Consider the following 20,241-nt stretch of genomic DNA (forward strand, 5'->3'; position numbering starts at 1 on the left):
CTGTAACTGCTTTTATCCTTATCAGCGGCACCGGGAATCTGTATTTCTTTTTGTTGCCTCATCTTGTTGTGTCAGTTCTCCGTGTGTGTGGCGCCATTCTTGGGAAGGCTGCACTTTCTTTCCCCCTGGGCAGCTCTCCTTACGGGGCTCCCCTATGTGGGGGACACCCCTGTGTGGCAGGGCACTCCTTGCGTGCTTTTTTTTAAAAATTTCTCTCCCCTTCTCCCCCCTCCCCCAGTTGTCTGTTCTCTGTGTCCATTTGCTGCATGTTCTTCTGTGACCGCTTCTGTTGTTGTCAGCGGCACTGGGAATTTGTGTTTCTTTTTTTTGTTGCGTCATCTTGCTGTGTCAGCTTTCCGTGTGTGCTGCACCATGCTTGGGCAGGCTGCACTATTTTCCGCGCTGGGTGCACTCCTTGCACGTGGGGCTCCCCTACGCAGGGACACCCCTGCGTGGCACGGCACTTCTTGCACGCATCAGCACTGCTCACGGGCCAGCTCCACACGGGTCAAGGAGGTCCCGGGTCTGAACCGCGGACCTCCCACGTGGTAGGTGGACGCCCTATCCATTAGGCCAAGTCCACTTCCCAGGATTTGAATTTTAATCTTCCTTAATAGAGTGGGCCTGAAGCCTGGCATTTTGTAATAACGTTCAAGTGCTTTTGTGTTAAAAATTTGTGTGTGTAGTGGGTGATGGGGAATGGAGAATAATTGCTTAACGGGTACAGGGTTTTCTTTTGGGGTAATGAAAATGTTTTGGAACTAGACAGGTGGTGGTTGCACAACATTGTGAATGTGCTAAATGACACTGAAGTGTTCACTTTAAAAATAGTTTTATAATTTTTAATGTATAATTTATAAATTTATAATTTTATGCTATGTGAATTTCACCTCAATTAAAATTTGTAGAAGTAAAAAGTAATATTTTTAAATGTAGCCCTACCAGATATTAAAAAATATTTTATAGCCACAGAAATTAAAACAATGTGTTATTGGCATAGGAACAGATGATAGATGAAGGGGGAAAAATGGAGACCTGAAGTAGGCTTAAGTGTATATGGGAATTTAGTATATACTAAATAAGATGGATTGTTTAATAAATTCTGTTGGAATAAATGGCTATTTGGGGGGAAAATAAAGCTAGACTCATATCTCACTGCTTATACCGAAATGAATTCCAGATGGATTAAAGAAGTAAATGTAGAAGAATGGAACCATTAAAGTTCAAGAAGGTAATATAGCAACATATCTGTAAATTCTGGGGTGATGAGGATTTCTCTAAGTTTGACATGAAGCCCTGAAACTGAAAAGAATAACATTGACCGTATATACAAAACATAACACTCAAATGGAAACAACTTCTCTATGTTCTACACAGTAAAAATTACTATAAACAAGATTGAAAGATAAATTACAAATTGGGAAAATATGTGCAACCCTTATGACAAATAACTAATTTCTCCAATATTCAAAGAACTCTTACAAGTTAATAAGGAAAAGTCATTCATTTCTACTGAAAATGAGCACAAGAATGGATAATTCATGAAAGAATAATTCCAAATGGACAACAAACATATGAAAAAACATGCTTAACCTTATTAGCAGTCAAATGAATACAAATAAAACCAACAATGAAATTTTGTTTATTGTTTATCAAAGTGATTAAGAAAAAAATAATACCCACACAGTGGGTCCTTTCTGCACTTCTGGTAAAGGTATAAAACAGTATAACTTTCCTGGTGAGCAATTTTGTTGCAGGTGTGAACATTTTAAATGAGCTTACCTTTCAACCCAGAAATTTCACTATTTATCATTAAATAGACAAGTGAACAAAAATAATAGGTGAAAATTAGGGGGGAAAACAATACCTAAATGTCAATCAGTAGAGGATTTGTTCTATTGGAATATTATACAGTTCTTTTAGAAAAATGACTGTGTACCTTGATAAATATACCATACATTTTTTTCTTCCCCCACTTCCCCAGATGGCTCCTTCATCTATTTGCTCGTTGTTTGGCTCATTGTTTGGCTCATTGTTTGTACTTGTTGTCTTTGCTCATTGTCTGCTCATTGTTTTTTACTCATTGTCTGCTTGTTTTTCTTTAGGAGTTACCAGGAGCCAAACCTGGGACCTCCCATGTGAGAGATGGGCACTCAGCTGCTTGAGCCACATCCACTCCCATGATATATTGTTGGTTAAAAAATCAAGTAAGTACAGAATCATGTTATACTGTATATAATCCCATTTTTGTAAAAAAAAAAAGCATATATCATTTACTTTTGTTTGTGTCAGACCAAAAAGTCTCAAAAGATACATACAAAACTGTTAACAGTAGATACTTCTGGAAAAGAAGTGGGAGTGATGTAGGGGGGAAGAAGTTTACCTTTTACTTTTTATACTTCTGTACTGTTTAAAATGTTTTACAAAAATGTTTTATAGCCAGCCCATATTACTTTTATAATCAAATAAAACAATTAAATTTAATTATAAAGGAATACCTCAAAATCATCTAAAAGGAATATATATATATATATATTTATATATATGCATGCACATACATATAAAGATTCACACATAAAGACTTAGAAAGATTTCCATAAAATATTGTCTGGTGAAAATGGGGCACATGTAACATCTCCCCCATTTCTTTTACAACATTTCCCAAAGCAACAATTAATAACCAGAAGCCCCAAGGGTAGAGGTAGGATTTTATTACCATTCCAAATGTAATAAAACACATGCACACAAATACACACACAAAGATTTAGCACATAAAATAATCTACATAAATTGTGAATTGCAAGTTCATAATTTCAGGAAAGAAACTAAAAATGAAAATAATCTTTGAGCACCATCTTATGGAGATTTTTACCACTACCATGTTAGATTATGCCCCAACGTCCCTAGATATAATGTGGGGAGGAAAATTAGCCTGAGATGTGCTTTCCATTATACTCTTGTTCGTGTGTGTGCATGTATTCATTCACATACATGGAGAGAGAGAGATGGGGGGCTCTTTTTTGAAGTATAGTGAGATTTCTAGGGATTTTTTTTCTTAAAAAATCATTTTATATAGTTTAACTTCCTACAACGTTATCTTTGTGAACTGAATAAAACATATTTAAGAAAGAAGTGGAGACTAAGGTAAGAGAATTTTTTTTTAGTTGAATTTTTTCAGTAATTGCCCCAGCATGGGAAGTTCCTGAAAATTCTTTCTAATAGTGCACTGGTCAAAGAATACATCAATGTCACCACCCATGCACCCTCCTAAAAATGTATGACATTTTCCTAAAGCCAAAAAGAAAACTCAGGCAACAAAAATAAATAATGAAGATAGGGTAGTGGTGGTGAGGCTGGGAATACTGGATAAACAGAAATAGTTAATTCCCCAGGGATGGTTTGATCCTAATATTCATGGGGTTAACTGCAAACCACACCATCACAGTGTCTTTAACAACCTTAAAAGATCATTTAGGAGCTGCAACTAGTACAAAATACAGCTTCCCACCAGGACTAATCAGATAGAGTCCTCCTTTCTCATAAAGCAGAACAGTGTAATAACCACACAGATGACTAGATAAAACCATATAACAAATGGATGAGTCCCATTCAATTACATGCTTATTTGGAGGTTTTGTCTGGACAACACCAAAACAGTTCCACATAGGTGGGATTTACTCAATTGACAAAAAATAAAGTTAGTTAGGTATGTCTATAAAATATTAACATAACCCATTATAATGTGGAAAATTTTGATAGTTATGTCTTGGTCTATTCTACGTAATACATAAACCGATATTGATTTTTCAGCCCAAGAGAACATTATTTATCTTTTCTTCCAGCAAATCCAATTAGGTTTCCAAATCAAAGAGTTGTTTTTGTATCAAATGCACATGACCTCAGTGGGAAAAACAACAACAAAACAATTTCTAAGAAAAATGTAGCGCAAATAATTTGTTGTTGTTTCAGCATTATACCCTGGATTGGATTCTGATTTCAACCACCTCTCTTGGGCATTAGTATAAGGATCTTACCAATGATTGGTCCAAAATACTTTAAGCATGATTAGTAGCAACATCCCCCCACCCCCACCAAAAGGTGAAGGACTCCACTAACTAATAACCACACCATCTTCGCATGTGAAGTCTAAGTCTACCTTCCATCCCTGTTCTATCCAATTTCATCCAATCTCTAAGCTATATCTTCTCTTTTCAGGAGGGAGGAATTGCAAAGGGTTCTGCTTAACTTCATTTCACAACACAACTATTAGGAGCTAGTTAGGTTTCTAGCTACATAAGTTACCTTGACAGCTGGGAGGACAGAATAGCCCATGATCCATCCTTCTTAATTGAAAGGCTGTAGGATGCCAGACTTGTCTGTCTTTAAGATGCAAAAGGTAGGAGAAGGAATTCCTGTGATTGACAGAAGGCTAAAAGGTTTGGAGTTTCTTGCTTTAATTTCAGGCAGGAATCTTGTTGCATGATTGGAATGGAAGGCTATAGGATCAAGATCTTTACTTCCTCTTCTACTAGATGAGCAAATTCCTTCAGGATATTCCCTACCTTTTCATTCTTAGACCAGAAGAGGTAAAATCACATAATATGTTTGCCTTGTGAATATGAAGATAACACTTAGTCAAACAAACATGTTTTCTAAAAGTGTAGACAGATTTGCATTGCTATGTCCATGATCTCACATCTACTCATGAAAAGTTCTAAGCCTCTTGTCAAATGACCACAGAGGAATATCCATCATTTGAAATCACATACACATTTGCTGGGAAATGCAAATCGTGAGGTCTTATCCCAGATCTCCTGAATCTGAAACTCTGGGGCTTGGGCCAATCTGTGTTTAAATGAGCCCTCTAGGTAATTCTGATGCAGGATAAAATGTGAGAACTACTGGCATAAATAAAACTAGTCAAATGATAGCTGAAGCTGGTCATTGTTGCTTGTGGCAAATCAGAACAAGAAGACTGGGAAGCAGATGTGGCTCAAGCAATTGGGCTCCCGTCTACCATATGGGAAGTCCAGGGTTTGATTCCCAGGGCCTCTTGGTAAAGGCAAGCTGGACTGGGTGGAGAGGTGGCCCACGCGGAGAGCTGGCACAGCAAGATGATTCAACAAAAAAAGACAGAGGAAAGACAATAAGAGATGTAGCAGCCCAGGGAGCTGAGGTGGCTCAAGAGATTGAGGCCCTATCTCCCACTCCAGAAGGTCCCAGGATTGGTTCCTGGTGCTGCTTAAAGAGAAGACAAGCAGACACAGAAAAACACACAGCGAATGGACACAGAGAGCAGACAACAAAGGGGGGGGGGGGGGGAATAAATAAATCTTTTAAAAAAAGAAAAAAGAACAAGATGACTCAGAGAACATAATTTCTAAAATTTGTTTGATGACTATAGACTATACCCACACAAAACTGGTGTCTTTTTCCAAAGGTCTTCAGTATTTGTGTGTATATATATATGTATTTTTTTAAAAGGTTTATTTTGTTTATTTCTCTCCCCTTCCCCCCCCAACCCCAGTTGTCTGTTCTCTGTGTCTCTTTGCTGCGTGTTCTTTTTTGTCTGCTTCTGTAGTTGTCAGCGGCATGGGAATCTGTGTTTCTTTTTGTTGCATCATCTTGCTGCATCAACTCTCCATGTGTGCAGCACCATTCCTGGGCAGGCTGCACTTTCTTTCGCGCTGGGTGGCTCTCCTTATGGGGTACACTCCTTGCACATGGGGCTCCCCTATGCAGGGGGCACCCCTGCGTGGCACAGCACTCCTTGTGCGCATCAGCACTGCGTGTGGGCCAGCTCCACATGGGTCAAGGAGGCCCAGGGTTTGAACCACGGACCTCCCATGTAGTAAATGGATGCCCTAATCACTGGGCCAAGTCCACTTCCCGTATATATGTATTTTAAAAGATTTGTGTGTGTTCCCCCCCACCCCATCATTGTTTGTGCCCACTGTCTGCTTGCCTTCTCTTTAGGCACCAGGAACCAAACCTGGGGACCTCCCATGTGGAAGAGAGGTACTCAGTCACTTGAGCCACCTCCGCTCCCTGCTTTGTTGTCTCTTTCATTGTTTCCTCTTTGTTGCATCATCTTCTTGTGTCACCTTGCCATGCCAGCCTGTTATGCCAGATTGCTGTCTTGCTCATCTTCTCCAGAAGGCACTGGGAACCAAACCCGGGACTACCTATGTGGTAGGTGGGAGCTCAATTGCTTGACTCACATTTGCTTCCCAGTATTTGTATATTGAAGAGCTATTTTTTTTATTGTCCAAAGAGTCCTTGAATGTGTTACTTATAATACTCTAGGTGTACACGGAAAGGGAAAGGGCAAAGGACAGTGAGAAAGAGTATTATTGTATGTTATGTTTTCCTTACTACCAAAGAAATTGGGGCAAACCCAGGACAGTTGTTTCTAAATTTATGGATGTATTCCTAACTTACTAGTCAGGGAGTTTGACCTAAATGATGCCAAAACTTTTAAAGAAAAAATGAGGGCTTCTGGGAAGATGGTGGACTAGAAAGACATGGGAATCTCTTCTCCTCCAGAAAAATAGCTAGAGAACAGGTTGAAACAGCCTGGAAAAAGATCTTCTAGGGTTTAGGACTCCAGGCAAAGCCTGGACACCACCCAGAGGAGAGAGGGACAAAGGAGGGGAATCGCAACAACAAGACTCTGAGTTGAAACCAGCAGCTCCTGACCATCCCCCACACTAAAGACACTTCAGAATTCTCAGGCCTCTGGACCTGTGGCTACAGACAAAGGGGGCTCCAGAGATCCATCACCCCAGGAAAGGGGAGAGAAAGGGATATAGCCTAAGGCTGACCCAGCTTCTGATCCACAAATTTTGTCGACTGTGTCCCACTAACCCTTCCAGGCCAGGTGGGACCACAGCGTGGTTTGCCCTGGGAGATGTCACAAGACTAGAGGAATCCAACCCTTGCAGTCTCTCTCTCGTCTAGGCAGGACGATGCTGGAAGACGCACCTTCTCAGGAAGGGGAGAGAGGGACACAGCCTAATGCCGATTCAGCTTTAGACTCACAAATTTGGTCTGCTCTGTCCCAGGAGCCCTTCCAGGCTAGGCCGTGCCATTGTTTGCCTGGGTAGCCAGCAAGGGGCTAAAAATATAATACCCTCTCAATCTTCTTCTCTACTACTGGGACTGACTATTAAGGAAGCAGAAGGAAGTGGAATCACTTCCTACCAGGAAAAGGAAGTGTGCTGCCAGAGAAGGCTAGAGAACTATCTCTGTGAAAGTTGAATTACAAGGCTCTTAGCCTCCAAGCAGGAAGCTCTATTAACATTGATCCAGTCTGTGGTGCAGCAAAGACACTCTGACCAACATTGAATTAAGAGCTGCCAAAGAGCGCCATCTGCTGGCAAACCAAGGAAGTGTAAGTAAGAAAATTGAAAATAAGTGAGAGAGGTTTTTTCTTGCCTTTATAGCTTCCCTTCCCAAGGCCCTAGAAAGTGGGTCTGTAACCAATTACTGGGTCCAGAGTCCAGATTTGAGCAGCTAGCAGGAACAATCCTGACGATCCAGGTCGAGCCAAGAAAAGAGCAGTGGTAAAACACAGCCTACCTCCATTAAATCCCTACAAAAGAGAAATAAATCGAGCATCTGGGTAAACTACATCCTAATCAGATGCCTAGACATCAGCAAAAACTTATGAGCCATGCTAAGAAAATGGAAAACATAGCCAAGAATAGAAATATACCAAAGTCCCAGAAGGATTCGAGAGAGCTAATTAGCAAGATGCACACAAATTTTCAAAATCAAATCAATGAGTTGAAAGACAATATGGCTAAAGAGATAAATGACATTAAGAAGACATTAAGAAGAGTGAAGGAAGCGGATTTGGCTCAACTGATAGAGCATCTGCTTACCACATGGGAGGTTCAGAGTTCAAACCCAGGGCCTCCTGACCCATGTGGTAGGCTGGCCCATGCACAGTGCTGATGCACGCAAGGAGTGCCCTGCCACGCAGGGGTATCACCTGGATAGGGGAGCCCCATGCACAAGGAGTGTGCCCCATAAGGAGAACCACCCCATGTGGGAAAAAAAAGCACAGCCTGCCCAGGACCGCACACACGGAGAGCTGATGCAGCAAGACAACACAGCAAAAAGAGACACAGATTCCCAGTGCCACTGACAAAAATACAAGTGGACCCAGAAGAACACACAGCAAATGGACACAGAGAGCAGACAACTGGTGGGGGTGGGGAGAGAAATAAATAAATAATAAATCTTAAGAAGAAAAAAGAAGACATTGAGTGCGTGCAAAGATGAATTTGAAATCCTGAGCAGAAAAGTAACAGAGCTCATGGGAATGAAAGACACAATAAGTGAGATCAAAAACAGATTAGAGGGAAGCGGCTGTGGCTCAATCAGTTGGGCTTCTGTCTACCATATGGGAGGCCCTGGGTTAGCGTTCCGAGGCCTTCTTGTGAAGGCAGGCTCTCCTACAAGCACTGCAGAGTGCTGCCCGGCCCCTGGGCATCACGGAGAGCCAACTCAGCAAGGTGATGCAACAAAAAGTGAGACAAGCAAAAAAGATGGAAGAATGTGCAAAGAATGGACACAGAGAGCAGACAACAAGCAAGCCACAAGGGGGATGGGTGGGAAATAAATAAAATAAATACAGACAAAAAAACCAAAACAAATTAGAGGCATATACCAGCAGACTCAAATGATAGAAGAAAGAATAAATGATACCGAAGTCAGAACAGCTGAAATTGAAAATAGAAAAAAATGGAAAAAATTTAGCAGGGGCTCAGAGAGTTGAATGACAACATGAAATGCGACAACATACATGTCATGGGAGTTCCAGAAGGAGAAGAGAAGGGAAAAGAGCAGAAAGAGTATTTGAGGAAATAATGGCTGAAAATTTCCCAACTGTCATGAAAGAAATGAACTTACATGTCCGAGAAGTGCACTGTACCCCAATCAAAATAAGTCCAAATAAACCTACTCTAAGACACATACTACTCAGAATGTCAAATGTCAAGGATAAAGAGAAAATTTCAGAGCAGCAAGGAAGAAGCAAACTATCACATACAAGAGATGCCCAGTAAGACTTAGTACAGATTTCTCTTCAGAAACCATGGAGTCAAGAAGACAGTGTTATGATACAATTAGAATCCTGAAAGAGAAAAACTGCCAGCTGAGAATTCTTTATCCAGCAAAACTGTCCTTCAAATATGAAGGTGAGTATAAAATATTCACAAACAAACAGAAACTAAGAGAGTTTGCAAAAAAGAATCCACCTATGCAGGAAATATTAAAGGAAGCCTTAGAACCTGAAAAAAAAAAAAAAGACAGGAGAGAGGCTTGGAGGAGAGTATAGAAGGAAAAATGAGAAAGGAAAACCAAAAGAGTAAAAAGACAGACAAAAATATGATATGACATATGAAAACCAAAGAATAAAATGGTGGAAGTAAATAATGCATTTACAGTAATATCACTGAATATGAATGGATCAAAAACATGAGTCATCCATATGCTGCTTACAAGAAACTCAGCTTAGACCCAGGGATACAAACCGCTGAAAATGAAAGGTTGGAAAAAGATACTCCACATGAATAGTAACCAGAAAAGAGCAGGGGTAGCTATACTAATATTGGACAAAACAGACTTTTTATTTTATTTATTTATTTATTTATTTATTTATTTATTTATTTATTTATTTATTTTTAGGATTTATTTTATTTATTTCTCTCCCCTTCCATCCCCCCCCCCATTGTCTGCTCTCTGTGTCCATTCACTGTGTATTTGTCTGTGTCCACTTGTATTCTTGTCATGTGGCACCAGGAAACTGTGTCACCTTTTTTTTTGTTGCGTCATCTTGCTGCATCAGCTGTCCGTGTGGGCTGTGTTTTTCATGCGGGGCAGCTGTCCTGGCAGGGCGTATTCCTTGCATGTGGGGCACCCCTACATGGGGGACACTCCTGTGTAGCATGGCACTCCTTGAACACAGCAGCACTGCATGTGGGCCAGCTCACCACACAGGCCAGGAGGCCCTGGGTATCTAAATGGACCTCCTACATAGTAGGCAGATACTCTATCGCTTGAACCACATCCACTTCCCAAAACAGACTTTAAATGCAAAAAAGGTTTAGGAGATACAGAAGGTCATTATATATTAATAAAAGGGACAATCCTCCAAGAAGATATAACAGTCATAAATATCTATGTACCTAACCAGGGTGCCCCAAAATACATGAAACAAACTCTGGCAGAACTGAAGGGAGAAATAGACTTCTCTACAATAATTGTTGGAGACTTCAACACTCCACTCACATTATTAGATAGAACTAGACAGACCAACAAGGAAACAGAGAACTTGAGGAATATAATAAACGAGTTAGACCTAACAGATGTAGAATGCTGCATCCAAACCCAAGTGGGTTATACATTCTTCTCAAATGCCCATGGATCTTCCTCCAGGATAGATCAAATGTTAAGACACAATGCAGCTCTCAATAAATAGAAAAAGATTGAAATTATACAAAGCACCTTCTCAGATCATAATGGAATGAAACTGGAAATCAAGAATAGACAGGAAAAAAGTAAATTAGCAAATGTGTGGAGGCTGAAAACACACTCCTAAATAATCACTGGGTCAAAGAAGAAATTGCAAGTGAAATCACTAAATAAATTGAGTCAAATGAAAATGAGAACACAACTTATCAAAACTTATGGGATACAGTGAAGGCAGTCTTGAGAGGAACATTTATAGCCCTGAACACCTATATTAAAAAAGAAGAAAGAGCTAAACTCAAAGATAGAAAAAGAAGAGCACAATGGCCTGAGCCATGTCTGCTCCCCTCTATTCCAGTCTTTTGCCCATTTTTAAATCAGGTCATTTGTCTTTTTATTGTTGAGTTGTAACTCTCTTAGATATCATGGATATTAAACCTTTATCAGACATGTGATTTCCCAATATATTCTCCCATTGAGTCAGCTGCCTTTTCACCCTTTTGACAAACTCCTGTGAAGTGCAAAAGTGTTTAATTTTTAGGCGGTCCCATTTATTTTCTCTTTTGTTGCATGTGCTTTAGGTGTAAGGTCCAAGAAAGAACCACCTAACGAAACATCTTTAAGATGTATCCCTGGGGGGAGCAGATGTGTCCCAAGGAATTAGATGCCCACCTCCCACATGAGTTTGGTTCCCAGTACTTCCTAAAGGTAGATGTGCAACCAGAAAGATGCTGCAACCGACTACAGTGGACTTACTGGTATTCTCCTATAGACTTATAGTAGGTATTCTACTACAAGTAGAGGTTCTGAAGTAAGGGACCAGAAAAAAGAGGTGTAATATGGGGGCATTTTCAGAACTTGAAATTGTCCTGAATGACATTGCAACGACAGATACAGGCCATTATAGATCCTGCAATAACCTATAGAATTGAGTGGGAGAAAGTGTAAACTACAATGTAAACTATAATCCATGCTTAGTGGCAATGCTCCAAAATGTGTTCATCAATTGCAATGAATATACCACGCTACTGAAAGAAGTTGTTAATATGGGGAAAAGTGGGAGGTGTGGGGAGTGGGGCATATGGGAATTTATTATATTTTTATGTAACATTTTATGTAATATAAGTATCTTTTAAAATAAGTAAAAAATATATTTAAAAAAGATTAGAGCAGAAATAAATGAAATCGAGAACAAAAAAACAATAGAGAAAAATCAACAAAACCAAAGCTGGTTCTTTGAGAAGATCAATAAAATTGACAAACCCTTAGCTAGACTAACAAAGGAAAAAAGAGAGAAGATTGAAATAAATACAATTAGAAATGAAAGGGAGGAAGTTACAACTGACCCCAAAGAAATAAAAAGAGGATATTATGAGAAACTGTATACCAAAAAACTAGACAACCTAAATGAAATGGACAAATTCCTAGACATACACAACCAGCCTACACTGACACTACAAGAAATACAAAAACTTTACAAACCAATCACATTTAAAGAAATTGAATCGGTCATCAAAAAGCTCCCAGGAAAGAAAAGTGCAGGACCAGATGGCTTCACAGGTGAATTCTACCAAGCATTTCAACAAGAATTAACACCAATTCTGTTTAAACTCTTCCAAAAAATTGAAGAGGAGGGAAAATTACCCTACACTTTTATGAAGCAAATATCACCCAAATACCAAAGCCAGATAAAGATCTAATGAAAGTAGATGCAAAAATTCTCAAAAAAATACTTACAAATAGAACCCAACAGTATATCAAAACAGTATATAAAAAATTTATTCATCATGACCAAGTGGGATTTATTCCTGTATGCAAGGCTGGTTCAACGTAAGAAAATCAATCGGTGTTAATAAATCACATTAACAAATTGAAGGGAAAAAAAACACATGATCATTTCAATTGACAATAGAAAGGCATTCAACAAAATCCAGTATCCTTATTTTTTTTAAGTTTTATTTTTTATTTATTTCTTTTCCCTTCCCCCCCCCCATTGTCTGCTCTCTGTGTTCATGTGCTGTGTGTTCTTCTGCATCTGCTTGCTTTGTCAGGCAGCACCGGGAAACCACGTCTCTTTTTTGTTGTGTCATCTTGCTGCGTCAGCCCTCCCTGTGTGTGGTGCCATTCCTGAGTGGGCTGCGCTTTTCTTGATGCTCTATCAGTTGAGCCATGTTCGCTTCCCTCGGTATCCTTTTTTGATAAAAAAGCACTTCGAAAGAAAGGAATAGAAGGAAAATTCGTCAATCTGATAAAAGGCATATAAGAAAAACCCACAGCCAACAACACACTCAATAGGGAAAGGTTGAAAGCTTTCTCTCTAAGATCCAGAACAAGACAAGGATGCCCACTGTCACCATGGTTATTCAATATTGTACTAGAAGTTCTAGACAGGGTTATTAGACAAGGAAAAAAAATTAAAGGCGCCCAAATAGGAAAAGAGGAAGTAAAACTGTTTGTGGATGACATGATCCTGTATTTAGAAAATTCCGAAGTATCCACGACAAAGCTACTTGAGTTAATAAATGAGTTCAGCAAAGTGACAGGATAAAAGATCAACACGCAGAAATCAGTAATGTTTTTGTACACTAGAACTGAACATCTCTATGGCCAACTGGTTTTTGACAAACTTACCAAGTCCATGTTTATGGAACGAAACAGTCTCTTCAACAAATGGTGCTGGGAGAACTGGATATCTATAATCAAAAGAATGAAAGAGGACACCTATCTCACTCCCTATACAAGAATCAACTCGAAATGGATCAAAGACCTAAATATAAATGTCAGGACCATAAAACTACTAGAAAAAAAATGTGGGGAAACACCTTCAAGACCTTGTAGTAGGTGCTGGTTTCTTGGACGTTATACCCAAAGCACATGCAACAAAAGAAAAAATAGATAAATGGGACCTCCTCAAAATTAAACACTTTTGTACTTCACAGGACTTTGTCAAAAGGATGAAAAGTCAGTTGACTCAATAGGAAAAAATATTTGGAAATCACATATCTGATAAGGGCTTAATATCCAGGATATATGAAGAGATGTTATAATTCAACAATAAAAAAACAAACAACCCAATTTAAAAATGGGCAAAAGACTTGAATAGACATTCATCCAAAGAAGAAATACAAATGGCAAAAAAAACACAAGAAAAAATGCTCAACATCTCTAATAATTAGGGAATTGAAAATCAAAACTACACTGAGATACCATTTTATACCTATCGGAATAGCCAGTTTTAAAAAGACAGAGAACTACAAGTGTTGGAGAGGATGTGGAGAGATAGGAACACTTATTCACTGTTGTTGGGAATGCAAAATTGGACAACCACTGTGGAGGACTATTTGGGAGTTCCTAAAGAAGTTGAATATAGATTTGCCACATGACCCTGTAATACTGCTGCTGGGTATATATCCAGAAGAACTGAGAGCAAAGACATGAACAGACTTTGCACACCGATGTTCATAGTGGCAATTATTCACAATTGCCAAAAGGTGGAAACAACCCAGGGATCCATCAACTGATGAATGGATAAACAAACAAATATTATGCAGATGTAAGAAGATATGAAGTTGTAAAGATGTGAAAACATGGGTAGGGAAGCGGTTGTAGCTCAACTGATAGAGTGTCCGCCTAATATATGGAGGGTCCAGGGTTTGATGCCCAGGGCCTCCTGACCCATGTGGTGAGCTGGGCCACGTGCAGTGCTGCTGCGTGCAAGGAAGGCCATGCCACGCAGGGGTGTCCCCTGTGCAGAGGTGCCCCACATGCAAGGAGTGTGCTCCACAAAGAGAGCCACCCTGCATGAAAAAAGTGCAGCCCACTCAGGAGTGGTGCCCCACACATGGAGAACTGATGCAGCAAGATGATACAACAACAAAACAAGTGACACAGTTTCCTGGTGCCACATGACAAGAATGCAAGCAGACACAGAAGAGCACACAGTGAATAGACGGAGAGCAAACAATGGGGAGGGGATGGGGAGAGAAATAAATAAAATAAATCCAAAAGAAAAAAAAAGGATAAACCTAGAGGACATTATGTTGAGGGAAGCAAGCCAGAAACAAAAGGACAAAAGCTATATGATTGCATTACTATGAACCAAATACATTGTGTAACATATTGTATGATTCACAAATAAAATAAAACTTATATGTATCCAGTACATTTAACTGAGAAATGTATGTTTTTATTCAATTGTTTTATTTTCATTTTTCAATTATTGTTTATATTTTCAATTATTAAATGTACAAAATAAAGTTAAAAAATAATTAAAAAAACAATTGATTGTAAATGTGAGGGCTTATTTATGGTCTTTCAATTCTATTCCTTTAATCTATATGTTTATCATTATGCCAGTACCATACTGTCTTGACTACTATAGCTTTATAGTAAATTTTGAAATCAGGAAAAAAATTGAAAATTTTTGCAAATAAAATATTTGGTGCCATATATTTAAAATGTTGGTTTCAGGGAAGCAGATGTGGCTCAAGCCATTGGGGTCCTGCCTTCCACATGGAAGGTCCTGGGTTTGGTTCCTGGCACAGCAAGCTGACACAACAAGATGACACAGTGTTATAGTGAGCTAAAAGGGGGTGCTGATGCAAAATACCAGAAATCTGTTGACTTTTATAAAGGGTATTTATTTGGGGTAGAATCTTATGCTTACCAGGCCATAAAATATAAGTTACTTCCCTCACCAAAGTCTGTTGCCACGTGTTGGAGCAAGATGGCTGCTGCCATTCACCCTTCTTCCTCTTAAGGCTCTGTGGTCCCAGCTTCTTCCAATATCAGCTGTAGGCTGGGATAAGTCTCATTTCTCTCCCGGGCCTCTTTTCTCTCTGGGCTCAGCTGCTCTGCTCTCTCCTCTATGTTCACTTCCCAAGCTCCAGCTCAAAACTGTCCCTCTCTTCTCTGCCATGTAGTTTTCTCTGTAGTTTTCTAATGATTCCTACTGACATGGCCCACCAACATCCTACTGACAAGGCCCAATCAAAGCCCTAATCATAATTTAATAGCACTCAGAGGAACAGACCAGTTTACAAACATAATCTAATATCTATTTTTAGAATTCATAAACAATGCCAAACTGCTACATGCAGCAAGAGACACAAAGAGAAAACACAATGAGAGAGTCAACAGAGGAGGGAGCTGAGGTGGCTCAACCAACTGAATGCCTCTCTCGCACGTGGGCAGTCCTGGGTTCTGTTTCAGTGCCTCCTAAAGAGAGGACAAGCAGACACAGAGGGCACACAGCTAATAGACACAGAGAGCAGACAGCAAGTGCAAATCAACAAAGGTGGATGGGGATAAATAAATAAAAACAACACCCAAAAAAGAAAAAAAATAAAATGGTTTCAAAATCTTAAATTTCATCTCTTAAAAAAAAAATACTGACATAGCCACACCTGCCCCTGATTATTTCCAAAAAACAGCACTACTATCCTGGGTACTAGGAAATTAAAATCTCAATGATAGATAATTACAATGGTGATTACATGAGTAGATAATCGAGATGATTATGATGCTTTACTAAAGACAAAGTAACTGTGATCTTGTAAATAAATGTACCTTTGTGCTAAGTGTACCCGCGAGTTTTAGAGTCAGCTCTGGCGCCACCTAGCTCTGAGATTTGCACATCTCTAAACTTCAAGTTTCTCATTTGAACATTAAGGAGTTGGTCCAAATTATCCTCAAGAGCCCTTCCAGATCTAAAATGCTTTAATTCTGTGCTTCTAATAACTTGTTTTCTGTATACTAATTTTGTGAGAAAGAAAAACTGCAAGTAAGTAAACCTTTCAAAATGCAATTTCAATTATTTGTCTTTAACTTAGCCTAGTCTTATCTCATCTATAGCTCCAATGATTATAAGAATTCTACTCTGAAGGCACTACAAGAGGCTGAATCAAAAAAGTTTATGCTATGGTTATCATATTCCTACTGTTGTATATTTTATCTCTTCTAATTATGTAAATATTTGCTAATGCATATATGGTCTACAACAACTTCCATTTAACAAACATGGAATAAATTGTAATGCTCCATTTTTCGCTCATTCTGAATAAATGAGAGTTCAGTGTGACTATCTCTCTTCTGGGGGATTCAACAAGTCTCTATTTCTGGCATTTCATTAACATTACTCAATCCCTGAATAATGATAGAGATTACTGTCTCCAGGTTATAAATGGGGATGTGGAATGAGAATAATTTAGAGTTGGAATGAACTTTGAAGACTGACTAATCAGACTCTTTATTTTACAGATAAGAAAAGTGAGACCCAGAGAAAGTAAAGGCAAGAAATTCAGAGGTGGTCTATATGTGATCCTAAATAAAATACCAAGCCAAATGATCCCCCAGCTTATTTTCCAACAGAAACCCCTGATAGATTTCACTTTTTATGCCCAATGTTTGGACAAGCTAGATTGGAAAAACCAGATTTGTTTAGGGTTTACCTATGTGATAAGGTTCCTGTCCTCTTCCACTCCCCATTGTAGGACCTAAATTTTACTTAACTATGGAGTCTAATGACAATTGTTTAAATGAGGGAGCTCTTGAAAGAATAGAGATGCAAGACACCTCCCTACTTTTGATAATGAAATGTGAATGAAATGGAAAGTAACAACTCCAGTGAGGCTCTTTTAATCATTAATATTCATATCAACACAATATTTAGAGAGTCTGCTTACAAACTAGCCATATTAGAAAGTTAAACAATACTAAGTATAATCAGTAGAGCAAGGAGAAAAGGAATGAAGGACCTGTAAATTAAAGACTGTGTGTGTAAATGTAAGGGATAAATGTAAGAGGGGGGAGAATTTTTACATGTCACAAAATTCCCTAAAAAAAATTCCAGACTAATTCCAATCTATTAAGCAATGATAGTATTATGGGTAGAAGGAGCAAATTAAGGAGGGAGAGCCAAGATGGGCAATATCACCAAGAACAAGTGTTATCAATTAACATTCTGAGAACCATAGCCATACTTCTCTTCTTTGGGAATCCTATAAAATGAGAACATAAAGATTCATGGCGAACAAGGCTTTGGTTGTACATTGGTGCTGGTGGTAGGAAACAAGGATCAAGAGGCTCACAAAGGGATCCAGACATCTGCTTCACTGGAGTGGAAAAATTGTCATAGCAATTTCCACAATATATCTGTCAGGACAAGCTATTGTGGAGCCAACTAAACGGGCTGAGGGCAGACATAAGCCGTGCCCAGAGAGAGACAGCTTTCATTCAAGAGGTGTTGCTGAGCTGTGAAAGAAACAAGGCCAGGCCTAAATCACAGGATTACCTCTCAATCTGTCATAAATGTTGATCCTGGGTTCTCTTGCCCCCTGAAGGGAAAGTCCCTTTGGAGAAAGAAGCTGTTGAATACTTCTCTTTTCCCTTTTGCGGGGTCCATTGTCCCTTGTACAGTTCTAGAAAAGCAGGAACATTTTTGGCCTACCTCTTTGTAGCCTAAATAATGCATAGGTCAAATCTTGTTACACAAAAATACCAATTGCTTGAGCCACATCCACATTCTCCTAGTCACTTTTTATGAGCCTTTCCTAACATTTGGTTGCAAACAAACACTGAGAAAAGAAACAGTTTTAGAAGACAATGAAACAAGGATATTCAGAACTCTTTCATTTTACAATGAAAACCCTAGTGAATTCATCGATTTAAATACCAAATGCACTCCCATTAAAATCCCCATTCAAGAAATGTTAAACTTAGAAAAGATCAAAATATAAAAAGATGAGAAAGAATATTAATTCTAGACTTTAAAGATAGAAGAGTTTGCCATAGGAAATACATGTTGGTAACGTCTTTGATAAAGACAAACCGACTCAATTATCTTGCCCCATTCCAAGCAAAAACATTTACTCAGCCAAGGTAAATGCAAGAATCTTTCAAAAACAAAACAAAACATCATGGGAGTTGGTGTACCTAGAACTATATGAAAAAAAAAAGAAAGCCTAGAGTGCCTACAACTGAAAGCAGGAGGATTGCATCCATTATCCATGTGGAATCTAAGCCCTCTATTGACATAGATGTGGAATGGACACAACTAAGCCAAGGTCCACAGGAAGGAGGAATACAGTAAGGATTAGAGGACTTAATGATATTCTATTCATTAACTATTGTGGTTAATAATCGAGAAAATGTGGCATTGGTGTGGAAAAAGTGGCCATGGTGGCTGCTGGGTGCGAGAAATGGGAGGAAGAGATGAGATGTGGAGGCATTTTCAGGACTTGGAGTTGTCCTGAGTGGTGCTGCAGGGACAATTGCCGGACATTGTATGTCCTCCCATGGCCCACTGGATGGAATGTGGGAGAGTGTGGGCTATGGTGTGGACCACAGGCCATGGGGTGCAGTGATGCCCAGAGATGTACTCACCAGATGCAATGGATGTGTCATGATGATGGGGGAGAGTGTTATTGTGGGGGAGTGGTGGGGTGGGGGCGGTGGGGGTGAATGGGGACCTCATATTTTTTTAACGTAATATTTTTTAAAAATAATGAATAAAATAAAATTTTTAAAAAACAGTTCATGTTTGCATGTTTGTCAGAAAAAATAAAAGAATAAAAAATTCAAAAAAAAAAAAAAGAAAGAAAAAAGAATCTTTCAAGATGGGAAGTGGACGTGGCTCAACTGATAGAGCATCCGCCTACCGTATAGGAGGTCCAGGGTTCAGTACCCAGGGCCTCCTGGCCTATGTGGTGAGCTGACCCATGAGCAGTGCTGCTGCGCACAAGGAGTGTCATGGCACACAGGGGTGTCCCCCGCATAGGGGTGCCCCACATGCAAGGAGCACGCCCTGCAAGGAGAGCCGCCCCATGCAAAAAAAGCACAGCCTGCTCAGGAGTGGCGCCACATATACCGAGAGCTGACACAGGAAGATGATGCAACTAAAAAAAAAAGACACAGATTCCCAGTGCTGCCTGTCAAGAATGAAATAAATAAAAATAAATGCTTAAAAAAAAAAAGAATTTTTCAAGAGCCTCATTCAGAGCTAAATAGAAATCTACAATTTTCCTGGAGCATATAGGTACCCCTCCAAACTACGAGAGGGAAAGCAGAACACAAGCTTACTTCCTACAAAGGCATAAGATACAAAAATTTTGCTGGAAAGCTAGAAAAACACTTATATCCAAAAAGGGAGCCGTCATTTCAAATAGCTCCTATAAGGAGTATTTTGTAAGGCTTTCAGCCAGCTATTAAGGTTTAGAAACCGTATCTGGCATTCCATTCCAGTTAATTTCAGAAAGTATAATTAAAAGAACTTAGTCCTTCAAGTCAGGCTCCTCTGAAGAATTGCATGGTTTGACGTGAAGCAGTTTTAAATGTCTTAAGTGTTGCTGGACTACTCATCCATTAAAAAACTGGAAAACCAATTCATTTAATACAGTTGAGAGCATATATCACAATTCTACAGTGATTTATTTAATTACCTACTGACTTGGAATTATATGAACGCTTTCTATGGATGACTGAATTAATTCAGAGTTTTCTCTGGCATTTAGGTTTTGCCCCTACATACACATGAATTTTCAAAAATAAATGCTTTATTTGAATTCAAAAAGAAAATAATGAAGTCATATTTGTTTTATCACTCAAAACATTTCCACAGGGAGATTGACTTTTTTAAAAAAATGAAACTGGTAATTTTTTTGTTACTAAAGGAAATGTTTAAGTATTTGTAAAAGCATCAAATAGGCCTCATTAATGTCTCTGAAGAGTACCACATTGTACCTTGTCTTCCAGAGTTGAAAAAAA

The sequence above is a fragment of the Dasypus novemcinctus genome, chromosome 21 (genome assembly GCF_030445035.2).
Source record: "Dasypus novemcinctus isolate mDasNov1 chromosome 21, mDasNov1.1.hap2, whole genome shotgun sequence".
Classification (NCBI taxonomy): Eukaryota; Metazoa; Chordata; class Mammalia; order Cingulata; family Dasypodidae; genus Dasypus; species Dasypus novemcinctus.